General features: G+C 42.5%; 1 protein-coding gene and 1 pseudogene across 2 annotated transcripts in view; both read right to left on the reverse strand.

The window, feature by feature from the left end:
• The window catches only part of LOC127673361 (zinc finger protein 878-like), a 176,940-nt gene that overhangs the window by 105,077 nt on the left and 52,053 nt on the right, over positions 1 to 19,810 (reverse strand). The window lies entirely within an intron of this gene.
• Positions 13,463 to 13,581, reverse strand: LOC127673413 (uncharacterized; annotated as a pseudogene).

Below are 19,810 nucleotides of genomic sequence, written 5' to 3' on the forward strand. Positions count from 1 at the left end.
ATCCACGAAGTCTTATAATGATGCTATGTAGACAAATAGATGACTTTAGTTTTAATGATGATCCTATAAGAGTTCCTAAAATTATATCTGTGATTATTAAGCTCTTTAATAGTGGAACTTCTATTAGGTCCTTTTCTGATAGTTACAACTAAAATGAGAACTCTGCCAGTCTCCTAAGTGTCACCAGTTAATTGCTCTTAGATGGCAATCAGACTTTCTCCTACTCAGCACATTCCAAGAGGTTGTAAAACAGTAAACTTGCCTGCTGGTGATGGCGCACACATGCCTGAAATCCCAGCACCTGGGAGGCAGAGGCAGGCAGATTTCTGAGTTTGAGGCCAGCCTGGTCTACAGAGTGAGTCCAGTACAGCCAAGTATACACAGAGAAACCCTGTCTCGAAAAAACAAACAACACACACACACAAAAAAAAACAGTTAACCAAAGGTCATGAAAAGGGAAGTAGGATATATAATAGGTGTTAGAAGAGTGGGTTTATCTATACAAAACTTCACTTATAATGTAGAAAAGACAAATAATAGATGTCTAGCTAGATAATTACTCCTAATGGATATGCATGTAAATATTCTCTGTTGTCAACTTCTATTTCAATTTATGATGGTATTTTGTGTGAACTTGTGATGAACTTTGTAACATGAGATCATGTATTCTGAAAGATGTTTAGGGGCTGAGGACAAGAGAAGTCAGGAAAGAAGAGTTGAGGAGAGGAACAGAGTTGAGAGAAGAACTGAACTAAGGAGAAGTTTTTAGTCAGAAGAGAACAAGATTAGGCGAATGCAGAGTGGAATAACTTAGAAACTATAGGTAACGTAAATAACTAAGAGAACAATGTGTAGGATGCAGAGGAAAAGAGGGAAAAAGAAGATGTTGCAGAAAGCAGAAGGAACAGGCAGTCTTCTTACCGTGGGACAGGACAGGTCCCATTAAGAGAAACAAGCCTTTTTCTTACAAATATGGATTTGATTCATTTAGCATTGAAAGGTGGAAACTATTTCTTTCTCGATGCAATAAATACTGGAGTCCATTTTTCATCCAGAATGAGTGAGTTCTTTCTGCACTGGTGCTGGTCTTTTGCTCCATATGCATATGTAAGTATGGATGTGTGTGTAAGTATGTAATTGTGAGAATGTATGCATGTGTGTGTATAAGTATGAATTGTGAGAATGCATGCAAGCTGGGCCCAGATTACTTCATGAAAATATATATGAAGCTGTATGTATGAATTTATATGAGAATATGCATATTCACATATGTATAAGTTTTTCTTTCTGCAAGTGTTATTCTCTTCTCCTGGTCCAATGGAAATTAATTGCTCCTCACTTCACCCTAGACTGACAAGCAAGAGGCATCTGGACAATGGCGAAAAGGCTCTAGCCACTAATCCTTTAATCTCCTGCTGTTTTTGGGTGAAGTGCTAAGTTCCTGAGACTGCAGTCTCTGGCTTCAGAGGAACACAAAAGGCAGGTCTACATTAGCATAGTAACTTAGACTTAGATCAGTAAACTTTTTATTATACAGCAACTCTAAATTTTTGATGCTCTTTCCCCCTCCACTACCTCAAGAAAAACCAAGAAGAAAAAGAAAAAAACACCTCTGCTGGGACTGACTCCAGGCTCTCTCTCTCTCTCTCTCTCTCTCTCTCTCTCTCTCTCTCACACACACACACACACACATACCAATTTTATAGTAATATTTTTGCTATTGAACTCTGACCAACATCATTAGATAACTCATATTTTATATTGTATAGTAGTTGTATTTTACATTCTTTCACTCACAAGTGTTTCAGCTATACTACACACATTTCTAGGTTAGCCTGGGCTATAGGGTAAGACCTTGTATATTAAAAAAAAAAAGAAAATTGAAGATTTTAAATTAAAGTACAAGGCAAGACAATAAATACATAAAAATACCATTATGAAATAATTCTTTGACCCTTACTATAGCAGAAATCTGAGGTTTGCTGGAAGGTGTTTGTAGTCATAGGCACTTCTCCGCAAGATACTTACTAGTTACAAATAGAAAAGTTGTTACTTTGCTAGGAGAAACTTGAGAGACAGCATTTCAAAATAGATAAGGTTAATGTCACCAACAGCAGAAAAATTCATTATCATGCACCTTCTGACATGAGGCCTAATAATTCTATAAAAATTCATAGTTTGGATCTAATCATGAAGAAGAATTAGGGACATCTAAACTGAGTACATTTTCTTGGTTCCTTGCTGTTTGAAACTATAATCATCAAGCAATGCAAAGAGAGTGAAGAGACACGACAAAAGCAATGCACGACTCAGGACTCCTGCGCATAGACATTCCTGAGATAACTGTGGGAGAACGGGGTATGGATAGCAAAGCACTCAGGGGTAAGGGTTGTCATGACTTCAATCAGTTCTGAGTGGCCCTCAGAATGAGAGAGATAGGAAAACACAGGGATGGATGACAAAGCAGACAGGGAGCTAAAGTGTAGACTTTTGGCAAGTAGCATCAGCAGAGAGTCCACAAGTAGAAGGCACCAGGGGACTGCACTGATCCTCGCTCGCTCGAGCACAGCAGCAGAGATGAAGGAACTCTGCCAGGAGCCATCCTCACTAAGAACTCAGTGCCAAGAGCTCTCCATACCAGGAGCCATCCCCACCTGGCTCTCAATGCCAGGAGACCTCGATACCAGGAGTCATTCTCACTTAGATCTCCATGCCAGGAACTATTCCTACGTAAATCTCAAAACCCCCTCCTTTTGACGTTCATCTGTAGATAGGTTACTGTAGCAACCCCTTTTCCACTTCACCACCTCATGACCCCCCTTTCTCATGCCAGAATTCCAACAGCAATAACTAGCTTTACCAGAAATTATGAGAAACTGTTTCTTAGAAATGATGCCAACTCCCTGAGATTGTTCCCCCCTTTACCCCTCCCAAAACTTGTATGCTTCCCTTTATATTGACTTGTCTGAAAATTAAAGTTGGACAGCTTGATCAGAACTAGACAGGCTGTCCGGCCTCTCTCTCTTGTCTTGTCGCCCCATCGCCTTTCCTCTAGGTGTCTTAAAGGAACCCTGTTGACTGTCCTGCGGGTCGGGACAGAACGCAGAGACTAACCTTTTCACTCTGGCGCAAGAAAGCTGTCTGGGCAGGGTGCTTACCACTTCTATAGGGGGTATGTTGTGGTTGAGATATTAGGAAAATATGAATTTCCAAAATTTTACAATAGCCTCATCTACAGCCAAATTTCATAAAAACTCTTTAAATCCCAAGTACATTGTAAGAGTACTTGAAACTACCAAGTTCTCTAAATCTTTACATTAGATATTATTTATTCAAAACTCCATTATTTACTACATTTATTTTGAGGTAGATTTGAAGCATATAAAACCTTGTGGTTTGATGACACACACATCCTCCCTTGAAGGAGGCATAATTTACCAGAAATTAATATAGCAGAAAAGGTGCTATTGGCATCACTTACATATATCACAAAATAAGTATTTAATCAGTGGTAGATTATTTTCTGAAAACTAGTCACACCCCCTAACCAAGAGTCAGATACAGTCATTATCAACCCATTTGCTATTTCTATTGTGGTTTCTTTTTGTGAACATTGTATATTGAGGAGCATAAACTGTATTTGGGCTTTTGTATTTTCTTTCCAATAATCATAATTGGAGGTTCATTTTGTGATCAATTTTACTGCATATTATTTGTAGGTATGCTCATACCTATGCAACATATTCTTATGTATTTAATTTTAAGTATCTCACATTTGAAGAACTTATGCCAGCCTCCAGTCTGAAAATATTGCAAATAACAGTTGTTAAAAGAATATATGTATATGTAACACAAAAATCATTAGTTTATTTTTTAAATGATGTTCCACTGAGTATAGCGACCAATAGAAAAACTACATATTTCATTCACACATTTCAAAAGGACTAAAAAATCTATAGAAAATATCTTAAATGAAAATGGATAGTGATAACTGTGAAATCATCACTCTCAGGATTGATTTCCACCCATCTATCTGTGGCATGCATGGTTATATAAGATGAAGGTTCTCCTCGAATCACCATGGGCGTGTGTTCTTTGTACTTGTTCCTTAAATTAGTAACTTAAGTTGTGTCCACCCTTTCTAAAGCACTGTCTCACAAGATACTTCAGATAATCCTCCTTCTAGCTTTGCACTGTTACTCTGTAACAGTTTCCTCTGAGATTGAAGCTTTCTAGTCCACAGGAACTCTCTTTTTCAGCAGGAAGAGAAACTCCAAAGAGCATCAAGAGTCCCTGAAAGTAACCAGATTTTCTAGGGTTTTTCTTCCAAAGAATAAACAAGGCAAGCTGCTTGTGTGAATCACTCTCAAACAAGCCAAGCTGCAAAGACTCAAAACCCAACCTAGCTATGGGAAATAGATATAGATCAACTGCATCCCTTGGGAAGCGCTCTCTGTCCAACATGTTGAGCTGCTTGAAAGGAGTGTTCCTGGTTCCCAAAATGTTCATGTTGTTGCCAGTCATGGGTGGGCTTTGATGATCCAACTGTTTTTGAATCATTTGTTCTCCTGTGAGTAAGCTCTCACCAGTTTTTCTGTAAATAACTCCAGTAAAACTCGCTGTTTTATTAACTGTACTTGTGTGGTATACATACTTTGGTCTGTTTTGGGCTCTGTATCTGGAGTGAGAAGCAGAAGTTTTGTAACACAAGTATTTACTGAGTTTACTTAAAAGTTTATCAACCATTAACATGTAAGGCAAATAATCATAACTTTCAAGTTCTTTGTAAAGTGCATATTTTACAGACTCAGGACTAATTTGGTGCAATAATTATAGCTTTCAAAGGTCCCAGAGACACCCCTCAAACATCTGAGGCTATAGCCATGAGTAATAATTATAATCTCCAAAGGTCCCATAGACACCCCTGCCAGGAGCCATTCTCACATAGATCTCAAAACCCCCTCCTCTCAACCATTTCTAGCCTGCTTTTTCTAGCTTGCTTTTATAAGGAAATGTACTAGCTTAAAAATTAGCCAAGTGAACTAGATGGTCAGTATATGCAGGGCTCACCGGAGTGGGCTAGAACAAACAAAGCACACCTCTGGTTAGGTTACCATAGCAACCTTTCCACTTCACCTCCTCATGATCAATTTATTGTGCCAAGTTCCTGCAGCAATCGCCAGTTTTTCCCTGAGATTCTGAGAGACAATTCTGAGAAACTGTTCCTGAGAAATGATGCTAGCCCCCCTGAGATTGTTCCCCGAATACAATGACTTTCCCCCCATTACCCCTACCTACACCTTGCTTGATTCCCTTTAAATTGCCTTGTGTAAAAAGCAAAATTTGGCAGCATGATCAGAATACTGTCTGGCTGTCTGTCTCTCGTACCTCTTGTCTCTTGCCTTCTCCTAGGTGGACTGGAGACCCTGTTGACTGTCTTGTGGGTTGGGACATACCCCTCTCCTCAAACACATGAGGCTATAGACAAGAGTGGTAGCTTCTCTTGTGGGTCTATTCAGGGTCTATTCAGAGATTCACCAATCTAACTCAAGTTTTGTTTTTAGAAACAATAGAGGCTTTTTATTTTTTAAAAAATAAATTGGCAGGAACAAACCAGAAAGAGTTCTATGGGTAAGGCCTATAGTCATCTGTGGACACTTCAAGGATTAGGAAGACAAAAGCACAAAGGTATAATTTCAGGGAGCCAATTTAACTCTTTTCCTGTCTGGGTGCAGGTAAGAATTGATTATGTAGCAGACACCCAGTAGGTGTCTCAGCCATTCAAGCAAACAATCATTTCATGTAAAAGTGGAACTTGGCAGTTAGCCTGTTTAAACTTGTGACTCATTACCCATTCTTTGTAAGAAAAGCTGGAGCAGTGAAATATTTAACAACAATCAACAGCATTTAATAATAGCCTAACTGCACAGGGAGGTTATCTTTCTTAGGCAAGTTAGCTGACAGGGTACATTCACGATAGAAGCAACATCTTCATGACTTCTACAAGCTAAAAGCAATTTTGTTTTCACAAGCCTTTACAGCCCAGTAAATCATCATTTAAACAGAATGTCCACCATCACACTGCTTATAACCTGATGTGAATCCTTGTTGTTGAAGACACCAATAGTATAGTCAATGTGAAGAGACACAAGGAGCCTGCCTCTGCACTTCCCTGCTGCGCAGGGGTAGAGAAGCTCAATCTCCTTCCCTCCCCCCTTATAGGCACCTCTGTCCTTTGGAGAGGACCAGGACCTGGGAATCGATAGGTCTTTAATCTTTTGAAAGCATACTGTTCTTATTCTCCTAAAGGAACATAACAATAAGATGACTCCTAATGACATATTGTTCTACCCATAGATTGGTTCTTTGATCAATTCACACCAGAGATGCTTCTTGTAGAAGATGTTAACTGACAAAGAGATCCACAGCTAGTAATGTGCAGGGAGTGATGCAGCCCTCAAGGCTCAGGGTTCTACAAGAAAGATGAGGCAGAAACATTGTAAGAACCAGTATTGACTGATGACTCTAAGGAAAGAGTGTCTTCCATACACAATAGAAACTGATGCACATATGAAATCAGAGTGACTGTGGAATCATGCACATGACCCACACAGGCACCCCAACACTGAGAGGGTTATGGTCAGACTAGGTAGCTTTCAGGTAGTTAAAATAGCTAGAACCTAGATCCCTGGGGACCTCTATCACCATGCCTGAGTCTGAACTGGTCACAGACATGGGTCACACGCCGTAACTAAGAAATATAAACCGGCATAGGGAAAATCAGCTTTCTCCAATAGAGTGTCACTTACTATATCATCTATATTTAGGGCAGGCTTTCTGCACAGAATTAGAAAACCAGAGAACATAGGATTCATGAATCTGTGGAAACACTGTCCTTCACTTTTTAAAAACATTGTTTATATTATTGGTTTTTGTTTGTTTTGATTTTCATGTGTGTTATCTTTCTTTCAGGGTCCCTTGTAAAAAAGAGTCCATAGTTTTTCCACTACCCTCAGGGAGTGCCAGCCCCAGTGATGTAAGCTTTGTTTTCTCATTAAAAAAAAAGTCTTTGGAGTAATTTCTCTAACTGTTGGCTGCCTTTATCAGCAGCATCTGTAGGTATCTGGATCCTCCCCGTCAGCAGCTCTAAGCACTGGCTTGCAATGGCTGCCTGCCTCAGTTTGCCTACCATATGGATGCCAAAGCTGGTCTTTGGCAAGTTAGTACACAAATTTCCTAATGGTGATCTCACTATTAGTTCCTATTAGAGTAGATAACTGAAGAGATATCAGAGTTAACTCTTATGTTTCTTTAATGTGGTAGATGTTCCTTGTATTTTTCTAAATTTAGAAAAGATTCTGATGATTGTGAAATGTAAATTATTGATTTTCATTCATGTATTTGTTTTAACTTTTGCAATTTACTTTTGATTCATAGGAGGGCTCTGTCAGTGGTCACATTCAACACATAGGGAAACAGAAGTATCATGTTGTTGCGACCGCTTCTGGCCAAAGGTAGTTATGAACTTGTGTTGAAGAAATGAGGATATGGCTACCAAGTATGGGGCGCCACCTTGTGGATGTAAGAAGTTAGTGCACCTGAGCTATGTCTTCTTTTTTTTTTTTTTAATATAGTAATTTTTTTATTCGATATATTTTTATTTACATTTCAAATGATTTCACCTTTTCTAGCTCCCGACTCACCGAAAGTCCCATAATCCCCCTTTTCTTCCCCTCTCCTCCTACCCACCCCTTCCCACTTCCCCGTTCTGGTTTTGCCGAATACTGCTTCACTGAGTCTTATGTCTTCTAACACAGCTGCCTCCAAAAGTTGGAGGAGACCTGAATTGCCCTCATCACAAGCACTCTTCTCTCAAAAGAAACCCAGCCTTAGTTTTAAAGGAGACAGACACTTGATTTCCAGTGAGAATTGTGCGCATCCCTCAATCTGACAAAAGTTCGATGGATTTTCAGACTCATGAAAATGCTAGGTAACCCTGGGCACTGAACACCTTTACTTCAGGCTTCTTCTGTTTATTCCAATGTAACAAAGTCTCGAAATACCCTGCTAAAAGTTCTTGATCTACAAGTCATGTAAGATATCGTGAATCACCTAAGCTAATAGCATAATTATAAAACACCCTAGTAGGCAAGAAGAAAGTGCCTGTCATGGTGAGTCCAAGCGATCAAGCAGGAGAGCAGAAGCAGGTGGATATCAGGGAGTAGAACATCCTAGGTTGCATATACAGTTCCAGGCTAAATACAAACAGAAACAAACCTTCGATTACCAAGTACAATTTTCAGTAAGTGACACGCAAAATGAACATGTCATTGCAGATGTGTATTCCTTCCAAGTGCACAGTGTAAGATCAAACTATATCTTGCCGAGAGATCATTCATGAGAAAATAAACTGGAAACACAAGGCAGATTAGAAATGGTTCTGGAGAGATGGCTCTGCTTTTAAGAGTACTGGTTGCTGCTGTTCCATTGGTCAATTCCCAGCAACCACATGGTGGTTCATCTATGGTGAGATCTGGCGCCCTCTTCTGGTCTATAAGCATGCATGCAGGCAGAATGCTGTATACATCCAGGGCTCTACAGTGCCCTTCTAAATCTGATAGTCTACCACTTCAGTATCTGAAGCCAGTGTCACTACAGCTAAGAGATGTATGTACCATTGCCACTTAGGGAATTTATAGAGATTTTTAATGAGTTTGTAGCATCTGGAAAGAAGTACTCTTTATTTTCCTTACTTTACTTTTTTTTAGTAGTAGGAAAGGTGGTCCTATGGTTAAAACTGCTCTTCCAATGGTCCTGAGTTAACTTTCCAGCAATAACATGGTTGCTCACAGCTATCGGGTGTTTGGGTGGTAATGTTCCACATCATAATACCCAGCTGTGAAGAGTCCTTTTATGGTTGTGGTGAGCAACTTTGCTTATCATTTCCCATCAGTCAATTCTTTCTATGTAAATAAGAACGTTTCTGTAGTATCTGGTTGCAGGTAATTCTGATTGGCTGTGTGATTCTGACACTTTTGTGGCTCCAGTTGAATAAAGAGGGACCCATGGTTTTCTATGCATCTGAGTGTTTTGCCTGTTGTATGGGTGGGTAGATTGCAAGGTTGTCCGGTATAGGCGTAGTCCAGAAGACAGCTTTGCCTATCCAGGTGGGTGTAGTGGGAACCAAATCCAGATCCTGTAGAAGAACATCAATTGATTTCAACTGCTGTGATATCTTTCCAGCCTCTTATTCTATATTTAGAGTCTCTCTGACTCCCACCATAACAAAATGTCTTCCATGGTTACAGCATCTATTTTTAAAAAATGAAACAACCAACCAACCAACCAATCAACATAAGTAACTCACTAACCAACTAACTAACTAACCAAAAAAACAAAACAAAACAAAACAAAACACACACAAAAAAACCAAAACAAACAAACAAACAAACAATAACCCCAAGGAATATCCCTGTAAACCTGGCACCTGGCTTCCTCCAGAAATAACCATGGCTGTACATCCATACCATTTCTTTGGACTTCTTTAAAGGACAGGAGGGAGGCAAATGGAAGAAATGGAGCTATGTCACTGGTAAGCATACAGCTATGAATCTTTCTAAATTTTTTTTAAAAATTTTCAGTGATAGTTGACAAATGACTGTCCTTCTGAGAACCACATTTATTCATTAAAAATGCATAAAGACCAAATTGCTAGAAGATGTCCCCAAACATTTTGTTTAGATTTCAGTCCTTGAACTGGGATTTTTGCTTGTTTTCTCCTGTTTGTTTTGTCAAGGCGTGGTATCTTTAAGTAACTGTCCTTGAACTGACCTTGTAAACCAGGCTGGCCTTAAATTCCAAGATCTGCCCGCCTTTTACCTTCTGAGGGCGAGCCACAAAAATCTGGTTTTGGAAGTGGCTAAAGAATCACAATGATAATTTCTTCCATTTTTTTGGTTAATGTTATCTACAGAAATCTCTTGGAGTTAGGCATTTGGAAGAGGTGTTCTACAGCATTTGGTTCTATCTGGCCGTCCCATGTTGGACGAACCTGAAGGAGTAAGCAGGGCTCTCCAGGAGCACAGGGAATACTTTCACCAGAGAAAAATTCATGCATGGACAATCTGTAAGGTAAGACAGAATTTTTTTTTTTTGGCCTATCTACCTATTGTGAAACCATAGCTGTACATGATACATTCATAAACCAGAGAAAGGTGACATATCTTCAAGAATCAGAGTTATAGATGGTATTGAGCTGCTTGTTGTACTAGTACTAAGAGATTGTCTCTGATTAACAACTTCTGGAGTTTTGGTTTTGTTTCGATTTTGGTTGTTCTCATCAAAAAAAAATGTTTGGGTATGGATTGAGATTGTGAATTTCTTGTGCTCTTGGTCCATGGCCACTGTTGTTATATTTAGCAGCAAGAACAGAGTAAGACTCTCTAATGTCTCTATTTATATCTTCAGAGAAATACAATATAGTAAATATTCCTAGTCACTGACTCTCCTTGTTTCGGTAGTATCCACTGCTGTAGCTTTTTTCAATCTTTATAGTCAGACTACAGAGTCATGCATGGAAGTCTGTTGAAATTGTTTTAAATTTCCTTGGGTTGTCTGAGGAAAGAAATTGTTTGAAATTTTCATGTGTCTCCATGTGAGAATATGGTAAACATGCAGTAAAGTAACAGAAAAAGAAATTGAAAACAGAGAACAAAGCAAAATCAAAAAAAAAAAAAAAAAAAAAAAAAAAAAAAAAAAAAAAAAAAAAACAAAAACCTTTCCTGGGTTAATGAAATAAAACCCTGTGTGGCCATACATGCCTTTCATCCCATCACTCAGGAAGGAAGGAAACAGAGGCAGGTGGAATCCAGTCTTTTTGAAAAATAATTAACCATTTTACCTTAGATGATGCTTGGAAAAAAGCCAAAGTTCAGTGGATACCAGTCCTTCTGTCTCCTGATGAGTTGTTTCTAGTTTTTCTCAATTTAGGTTCTTTTGAAATGCTGGCATTAAGGTTGTACAATATGACCAAGTAACATTCTCATGTTATTATTTTTTCTTTTTTGTTTTGCTTTTTTTTTTTCATGACAGGGTTTCTCTGCGTAGCCCTGGCTGTCCTGGAACTCACTCTGTAGACCAGGCTGGCCTCAAATTCAGAAACCCTGTCTATGCCTCCCAAGTACTGGGAATAAAGGCATGTGCCACCACTGCCTGGCTCTGTAATTCTGATTCTAGATTTTTCTAGGCATTTGTCATAGGAGATGTCTGTGGATCTCTGTAAATTTGAGGCTAGCCTACTCTATAGACAAACTTACAGGAGAGATAAGGCTAAACAAAGAGGCGCCCTATCTAGAAATGAAACAGTCACAAAATATTTCAGCGTGTTTTTAATAGAGGTGTTTGTGGAGTGTTCTTTATGTTACACAGTTGGATACATAGACTGAGATGGCGATATAAATATTATAAATTGATATAAATTTTAACCTATTTTGACTGGCTACCTACCTACCTAAGTCGGCCTGGCATGCAGAAGGAGTTCCAGGGTGACTGATTATATTTATCTTTGGTTTTTGAAGACAGGGTTTCTCTGTGTAGCCATGGCTATCCTGGTACTTACTCTGTAGACCAGCTGCCTTAAGTGCTGGTATTAAAGGTGTGGGCAACCACTACACATGCTTCAGTGTTTTTTAATGGATGATATTTATGTTGATTTAAATCTTGACCCATTTTGACTGTCTATCTATCTATCTATCTATCTATCTATCTATCTATCTATCTATCTGTCTAACTAAGTCTGCTGGCATACTAAAGGAGTTCCAGATGACAGGACCCAATTATATTTATAAAGGAGTGACTGATTATATTTATCTTTTATTATGAATACGATGGTGACAAATCTCTCTGTATTTTTGGTTGTTTATGTTGTTGCTGTATAGACTGACTTAGTAGTGTGGGAAGTACACATATCTGCAACCAGGCCTAACTAGCAAGTTTCTTGGAGTTCCAGGACAATAAATCATATTTATGCTGGCATACGATTTAACCTATTTCCAGGATGACTGATTATATTTATCTTTTATTATGCATTTTAATAAAAAAATAACAAAAAATTTAAAAGGTTCAATTCATCTGACACTTAAAAGTAATAGACATAAAGCAGGAGAAAAACAATTGGCTGTGGCTTCTTTCTGGTGGCTTTTCAGTGCCTCCTCATCGTTCTACACTGGTTTAGCTGCAGTTCTGGTCCCCTTGCGGCTGGGAAAGAAAGGGAAAGGTAGGTCACACGTGGCTGGCACCCTCCATCTTGGTGAGGTCAGTCAACTGGCAGCTAAGATGGCTGCCATCCACAGGTCACCTTCCATCTTGGTGAGGTCAATGAGCAATCACAGCTTCCGGGGAAACACACATACATACACACACACACACACACACACACACAAATTGAATTTGAACTAAACATACAGTAAAGAAAAAGAAAAAGAAATCTAAAACAGAGAGCAAAACAAAACAATATCCAAAATAACCTTTCCTGGGGTTAATGAAATAACAGAACCGGGTGTGGCCATACATGCCTTTCCTCCCATCACTCAGGAAGGAATGAAACAGAGGCAGATGGAATGCTGTGAATTGGAGGCAGGTCTGATCTAGATAGTGATGTCCAGGGCTATGTAGAGAATCCCCTGCCTGCCCCAACTAAGTCAATGAACAGGAAAAATATAACTATAATTATTAACCTGGGATAAAACAAACAATCAAGGGAAGGTGGTGCTGGGTGCCTGGTTTATGGTCTCTCTGTCTGTCTCTGTCTGTCTCTCCTCTCTCTCCTTCCTCTCTCTCTCTCTCTCTCTCTCTCTCTCTCTCTCTCTCTCTCTCTCTCTCTCTCTGTCACTCTCTGTCTCTGTCTTTCCTCTCTCCTTCCTCTCTGTCTCTCTCCTTCTTCTCTCTCTCTGTCTCTCCTCCCTCTCTCTCCTTCCTCTCTCTCCTTTCTCTCTCTTCCCCCTCTCTCCTCTCTCTCTGTCTCTCTCTCTCCAGTCTGTTTCTTTCTCTCTGTCTCTCTCTTTCTCTGTCTCTGTCTCTCTCTGTGTCTCTCTGTCTCTCTGTCTCTGTCTCTCTGTCTCTCTGTCTCTCTCTCTCTCTCTCTCTCTCTCTCTCTCTCTCTCTGACTCCAGGGGTGTACCTGCCTGCCTTGCTGAACACTGTATTATGTAATAAACTCAGTAGTTTTAGAAGTCAGGAGCTGGAAATATGCAGATAAGATGGTGGGGTGCACTGGGCAGTGGGAAGCAGAGGCAGGCGAATTTCTGAGTTCGAGGACAGCCTGGTCTACAGAGTGAGTTCCAGGACATCCAGGGCTACACAGAGAAACCCTGTCTCTAAGCCCCCCCCCCCCAAAGAAATCTGAGCTGCCGGCTGTGGTCCTGACAGTGACCAAAAGCAAGAGACGACACGACAGAGTCCAAAAAGCCTACAGCAGCCAGTATTCCCAGGCAGTCTCCCATCCAAGTACTAACCAGGCCCGACCCTGCTTAGCTTCCAAGATCAGAGGAGATAGGGCACATTCAGGGTGGTATGGCTGTAGATGACGGCCGCTGCTCCGGAAAGCCCCAAGAGCCTGCTGCCTGCGCTCGCCCGCCACCACTGTCAATGCTGCCTGCCTGCCCGCCTGCCCGCCCGCCCGACGCTGAGCCCACGCAAGCCCAGGGCCCCGCAGACACATGCACTGTACCGCACAGCACACCAAGAACCACACGCACGCACGCACGCACGCACGCACGCACGGCCCCTCGGCCCGGCCGGAGCCCCACATACACGCGCCAGCCCACACTGCCAGCCTACAATCTCCCCGAACCCCTTCCACCCTCCTCTGGCCGCCCTGATGGAGCAAGGGCCCAGACAGTGAGTGCCAGCCTTGGCCCCACAGAGATCTCTCCTTCTCCTTCTCCTTCTCCTTCTCCTTCTCCTTCTCCTTCTCCTTCTCCTTCTCCTTCTCCTTCTCCTTCTCCTTCTCCTGCTACTCCCCTCCCCTCCCCTCCCCGAAGGTTCTTGGACCAGCGTCCTCACCCACCCACCCACCCACCTGTGACTTCCTCTTGCCCTGGACACACGATGAGGACTAGGAGGACGGTACAGCTTCTGGAATCTGGAATTATCACTGCACTGTCCATCCCTCTGTCCCTCCGTCCATCCCCGTGCCCCGGACTGGGACCCTCAGCCTGGGAATTCGACCGACTGTGGATGGCTGGCATCCCATCCCACCCAGCATCCGCACAGCCACACCCAGCGGCACAGGCTAGCCCGGGAGCCAGGCACTCTCCCTGCCCTCCCTTTGGAACAAGCGGGCGCACACACAATACCCACACAGGGGCACAATGCGCCCGACACAAGCAAGGGCTCGCGGGCGCACCCGGGTGAGAGAGAGCGCGATCGCCCAGACACGCTACTGATGCACAGAAGTGGGAACTTGAGGACCGGTTACACACATGCCTGTGCACACACGCACATTCACACACGCACTCACAAGCATGATAGCACTGCGCGGGCCCACGCGAGCGCTTCCAGGCCCCAAAGCACACATGCCATCACACATACACACACATATATACACACAGCACTCCCACACTAGCGGGCTGGCACACCTGCCCAATCGCCCAGGCACACACACTTGTGTGTACTGGCTGATAAGAGCAAGTATGCAGGAAGGGCCCTCATGCTACACACACACACACACACTGAGGTGCATTAGCAGAAGGCAGGATGGCAACACACACTCTCACACCCGTCACACAGTCTCTTGCGTACTCTCACACCCACACATACCAGCACATGAACTCACGCACCAGGGTCTACCAATTCACACAACACTCACACATAAATGTGCTAATCCTCTCAAAATTCACCCATGCAACATTAGACAGAGACAGACAAACAGACAGACAGACAGAGACACAAGACACAAGCAGACACACTGTCACAGCCCCCCACAGCTCCCTAGACCTCTTAAGGCAGGCTAAAGAGGTGGGTGGTGGCTGGGTTCCTCGGGGACTCCTCCCAAAGAGAGGGAAAGAGTGAGGGCTAGCGGTGGAGTAGCCTTTTCTGCCCCCCTTACTGGGCAAGATGGGATCCCCGTGTGGCTTGGGTCAGGATGGGCTGGGTGGGTGTTAGAGTCCAATCTGGGTTTGGTCAAATGGGGACAGGGTTGTGTTGCTGTACATTAAGGTGACTGTTGCTTACAATACCCATGATTCTGCTGTGCTTGCCAGCTCTCTGTAATGGATCCCACAGGAATCCTGAGCCCAGACACCCAAGCCTGTGCTGCCTCAACCAGTGTATATTGTGTTCATCCCCCAGCATCCCTCCTTTGTCTACCCTTGAAGGTTCCTGGGGCCCTGACAATAGATTGCCAGATTTTTCCCATTCATGACTGCCTGCTGCTCAGAGGTCCAGAGATAGTCTTCCTTGACTGTCATCCTCTCCACAGGCCCGAGCAAGTTTGCCCTCTCCCACCTGTGACTTCCTCTGTCCATGTGTTTAGTCGTCTGCCACAGTCTTTGAACAAATATGTTTTCCTCACATTTACATTTTGGGTAAGTTGTTTGTTATGACACCAGGTAAATCTTCAGTTTAGAGTTACTTTTCATATGGGAACTCTATCTAGGGTCTTGTGATGGTGGGGACAGACTTCCAGCCTGCTGCCTTCCAGCCTTCCTGCCTTCTTTCTTTTTCTATGTGTTTTTTCCTTAACTTTTATTAGTGTGTTCTAGGGACAGTCTTTTCAGCTGAGCCAAATCCAAAGTTTCAAATATGAATTGATTTTTTTTAATTAATTTGTTTGTTTGCTTGCTTGCTTGTTTGTTTGAGTAGAGTTCACTATGTAGATGCAGCTGGCCTATAACTACTGTGAAGAGCAGGCCATTCTCCAACCTGCTTCTGTTTCTTTATTGCTGGCATTAGGGACAAGCTCCTCTGTATCCAACATAGGACTTTTAACAATAGAGATTATACACTGTATCTTGTCTAGCAGTATGTAATAGTATTAAGAATTTAGGCTGGATTTGAGTTGTAGGAATACAGTACTCCTTCTAGCTGTCTGATTTACCAAAGAAGGCCATCTTGTAAACTCCAAGGATACTTACAGACCTTCACCAAAATTGCAGCTTCTTAAACCATGATAAACATATTTGTGTTGGTTGGAAGTTGCTTTGTCTCCTCGTTTGTCTCAGTGGATTGAATGAACCCACACACACACCATTGGTGGTTGTGTGCTCTGTGTATTTTGTGGGCATCCTTTTGTTGGTTTTTATTTTTTATTTTTTACTTTTTTTTTCATTTGGGGAGACAGGCTTTTACTATGTTGCCCAGATTGGTGTTAAACATGCAATCTTCTGGTCTCAGCCTCCTGAGTAGTGGGACTAAAGGTGAGTGCTCTGTCCCTGAAAAGACACTCAATTATAAAGCATCTATTTTTTTCCAGGATCCCCATCAGTCATCAGGCAGATGATAGAGGGCCATGAGTTCAAGGCCCGCTTGGGATACCTAAGAAGACCCTGTCTCAGAAAAGAAGCAAAACCAACTAACCACATTCTTCACCATCTCCTGCAATGAATGTAAACATCAAAGAATTGCAGGGACACAATAAAATGCTTAGGGGTGTGCCAAAATATCCTATAGTATACCAAAAATTATGGAATTCTGTAAAAGAGGAAATTTATACTCTAAAGTATTTCTATAAAGAAACCAGGAGCCAGGAAGTGGTGGCGCACACCTTTAATCCCAGCACTCGGGAGGCAGAAAGAGGCAGATTTCTGAGTTTGAGGCCAGCCTGGTCTACAGAGTGAGTTCCAGGACAACCAGGGCTGTACAGAGAAACCCTGTCTTGAAAAAACAAACAAAACAAAACAAAAACAGGTGGAGGGCAGGAGAGGTGGCTCAGTGGTTAAAGCACTGACTGCTCTTCCAGAGGTCCTGAGCTCATTTCCCAGCCAACACATGGTGACTTGCAAATCGCCTGTCATGGGATCCAATGCACCATTTTGATTCATTTTCCCTCTTCCACCATACACTCAATAAGGTAAATAAATGAACGAAGTCTCCAGTTTATTGGTTTGCCCCCCATCTCAACTCTCTCTCAACAGCTCCCTGCCCCTCCCCCACACTGCCTTCTCCTTTCTTCTCCCTGGGTGTGGGGAGTGGGGGAGGGGTGGAGCAGAGCATTGCTGAGTTGGCTGCACATTCCTGCCAGTCTGTGAAGTATTTTCCCTGCTCCTGCAGGGTTCCAGCTGCCCTCTGTGGCCTGCCTTGAAGCCTAATCTTTGCCCTGCACAACCATACCAGCTGACCCTTCCCGTCTGGAAAGGATGGTGGCCCCAACTCCAGATGAATCTTGAGTACATGGTATATGATCATCCTTGGCCCTTTCTGCCTATGGCCCTTAGCAGTGTTGTGACATTTTCTCTGTGACCTGGGGTCCCCATCTCAGGTTCTCCATTGAGAGGCTCTTACAGGGCTCATGTGCCTTTGGGGGGGCACAGTGGCAGACTAGTAATAAGAAAGGAACAGGATACAGTGAGTTATATCCTGGCTTTCCCCCATCTCTCTTGAGATGTTCTGGAGGGCTGCAGACACTTTGAACCTGTAAATCTCACTATGAATCCAGGCTATGGGTCAGAGTGTCCCTTCCAACCTGCATGTCTGCCCTGTCGGAACCAGGAAACATCCCCCAGGAGGGTTTGCCTCTTTTAAGGGTCTCCCTTGTGGAATTAAAATGACCCTGTAACCCTGTGATACCACTAAGAGTAGGGCACAGGTGAGTCCACCCTGGCTGTGGGAATATTTCTTCCCCAGGTCTAGAAATGTCAGGTCAACCAGAACTTGGCGGAATTTGTGACACAGGACACGATTTTTCATTAACTGCCTGAACCAAATGTGTGGACTTCTAGATTGTTTTTAGGGTCCTTAGGCTTTCCTTAGAGGTTGGGCAACTGACTCTATGACCCTCATCCCCAGCCCTGGGCTCAGGCCTAGAAGAGATGTACTTGCTAAGGTGTTCTCCATTTGCTGGAGGGAGACAGCTCCCACTGTGTATGGGAAAAATTAGAACATCTATGGCAAATTATTCTTGCTGCCTACAACAGGAAAGATTTAATATTTAATGTATGGATTAGAGATATCCAAGTATATGGTAATTTAATAAATATGAGTGTTTGGGGTTTGTTAGATATATTTTTTTATTGCTAAATCATGCATAAGCATAAGAACATGGTGCCCTTGTTGTAAGTGGTAGAGGACTGCATTTGGAGGGGACTGGACAGGAGAGGTGACTTTGGATTCTGTTCTCCTACTTTTTACTCAGTTCTTTGCTGAAGTCGTTTGTTAACTGGTATGGATACATGGGATATAAGATGGGACCAGGCTGAGTGGGCCCAGGAGTGGTTCCTTTCTCTATCACAGGTTTCAATGCTGGTCACATCCCCCAGGAGCCACGCTGTCACTCAAATGATGCCTTCAGCAGTTGATGCATCGTCCAGAGTTGCCCACGAGTCCCAGTTTGCAGTTGCTCAGGTGTTTTTTGCAAGAACTACTTGAGTTGTATAAGCAGGGCTGATTATTCCCATTTTACAGATTCATTAAACAAAAACAAGAGCAGAACTGGAGTCTTAGGTAACTAAGTTACCACTGAGTGGTAGAGATGCCCAATGAAGTAACTGAGCGTATGTTTCCTTATGAGGGAGAAGTGAGCTGTCTAAGGACATTGTGGTCCATAATGGGAGACAGGGGAGGAGCACGAAAGGGAGAGCCATGATCCCAGAGGCTCACTTGGGGAAGAGGACCCCACACTTAGGTTTCAGATGGTTTTGTCTGGCACAGAACTTTCTGTTAAAGATGCTTTGGCTAATTTTCTCTCAATACAACAAAAGTTTTGTAAACAATAAAACTCCTTAAAAGAACATGAAGACCAACACATTTATATTACACAACTAGACCACCTAGCAATCACCAACTCAGAGACAGTAAAGTCCTACAGAGGCCAGACGAATACATTTAATTAGGGGCAGGAGCTGCATTTGCGGGAAACAAGAAACCAGGATTGGACACACACAGCACCCAATGAGTTCTATTGCATTTGTCCCATTTCAACACAGTGAGGAAGGTTTGTGGCGATCCCAAAGCATGTAAACAAAACTCCCCAACCCCTCCTTCCTTTACCCATCAACCATCACGATACAGCAGGGCAGGACACTTGCCACAGACGCCCACACTCTCTGGAAGCCAAGATTGTGAATGGCTGAAGATTCCATGTCTGGACAGCATAGTGTGGGAATAAGGGTATTGGTCTTAAATTGCATTCTTACCAGGATAACACGGTGGCAGGGTGCTTCCTAGAACAAATGAAGTCCAAGATCCCCAGGATCAAAAAACAAACAAACAAAAATCACCTCGTTCTCATAAATTTGCATTAAAAAATCAACATATACACACACAAACACTCATACTCTGCTGTGTGTGGCAGGCTTAGACTAATCTGGCAAAATGATGGATTTGGTATGAAAAGTTACTCATGTGCCTTCACCTGGACCAGCCTTTAATGTCTCTGGTACCATCCTTTCCTGTTTGGAATGATTTCCTATATTTTGCCAAAACCAGATCAAATCTTGGGGCAGCTCAATTAAAACCTGTGAGACATTTTTCAAGGATGCTATGGCAGAAAAGCCAGCTGTAATCGGTAAAGATGAGGTATTTCAAGAGGCTGAGTTCTCCAAAAGGTTGGTCTCCATGGTGATCAAAACAACAACAACAACAAAAGTATTCCTGC

This window comes from Apodemus sylvaticus, chromosome 22 (assembly GCF_947179515.1).
Source record: "Apodemus sylvaticus chromosome 22, mApoSyl1.1, whole genome shotgun sequence".
NCBI lineage: Eukaryota > Metazoa > Chordata > Mammalia > Rodentia > Muridae > Apodemus > Apodemus sylvaticus.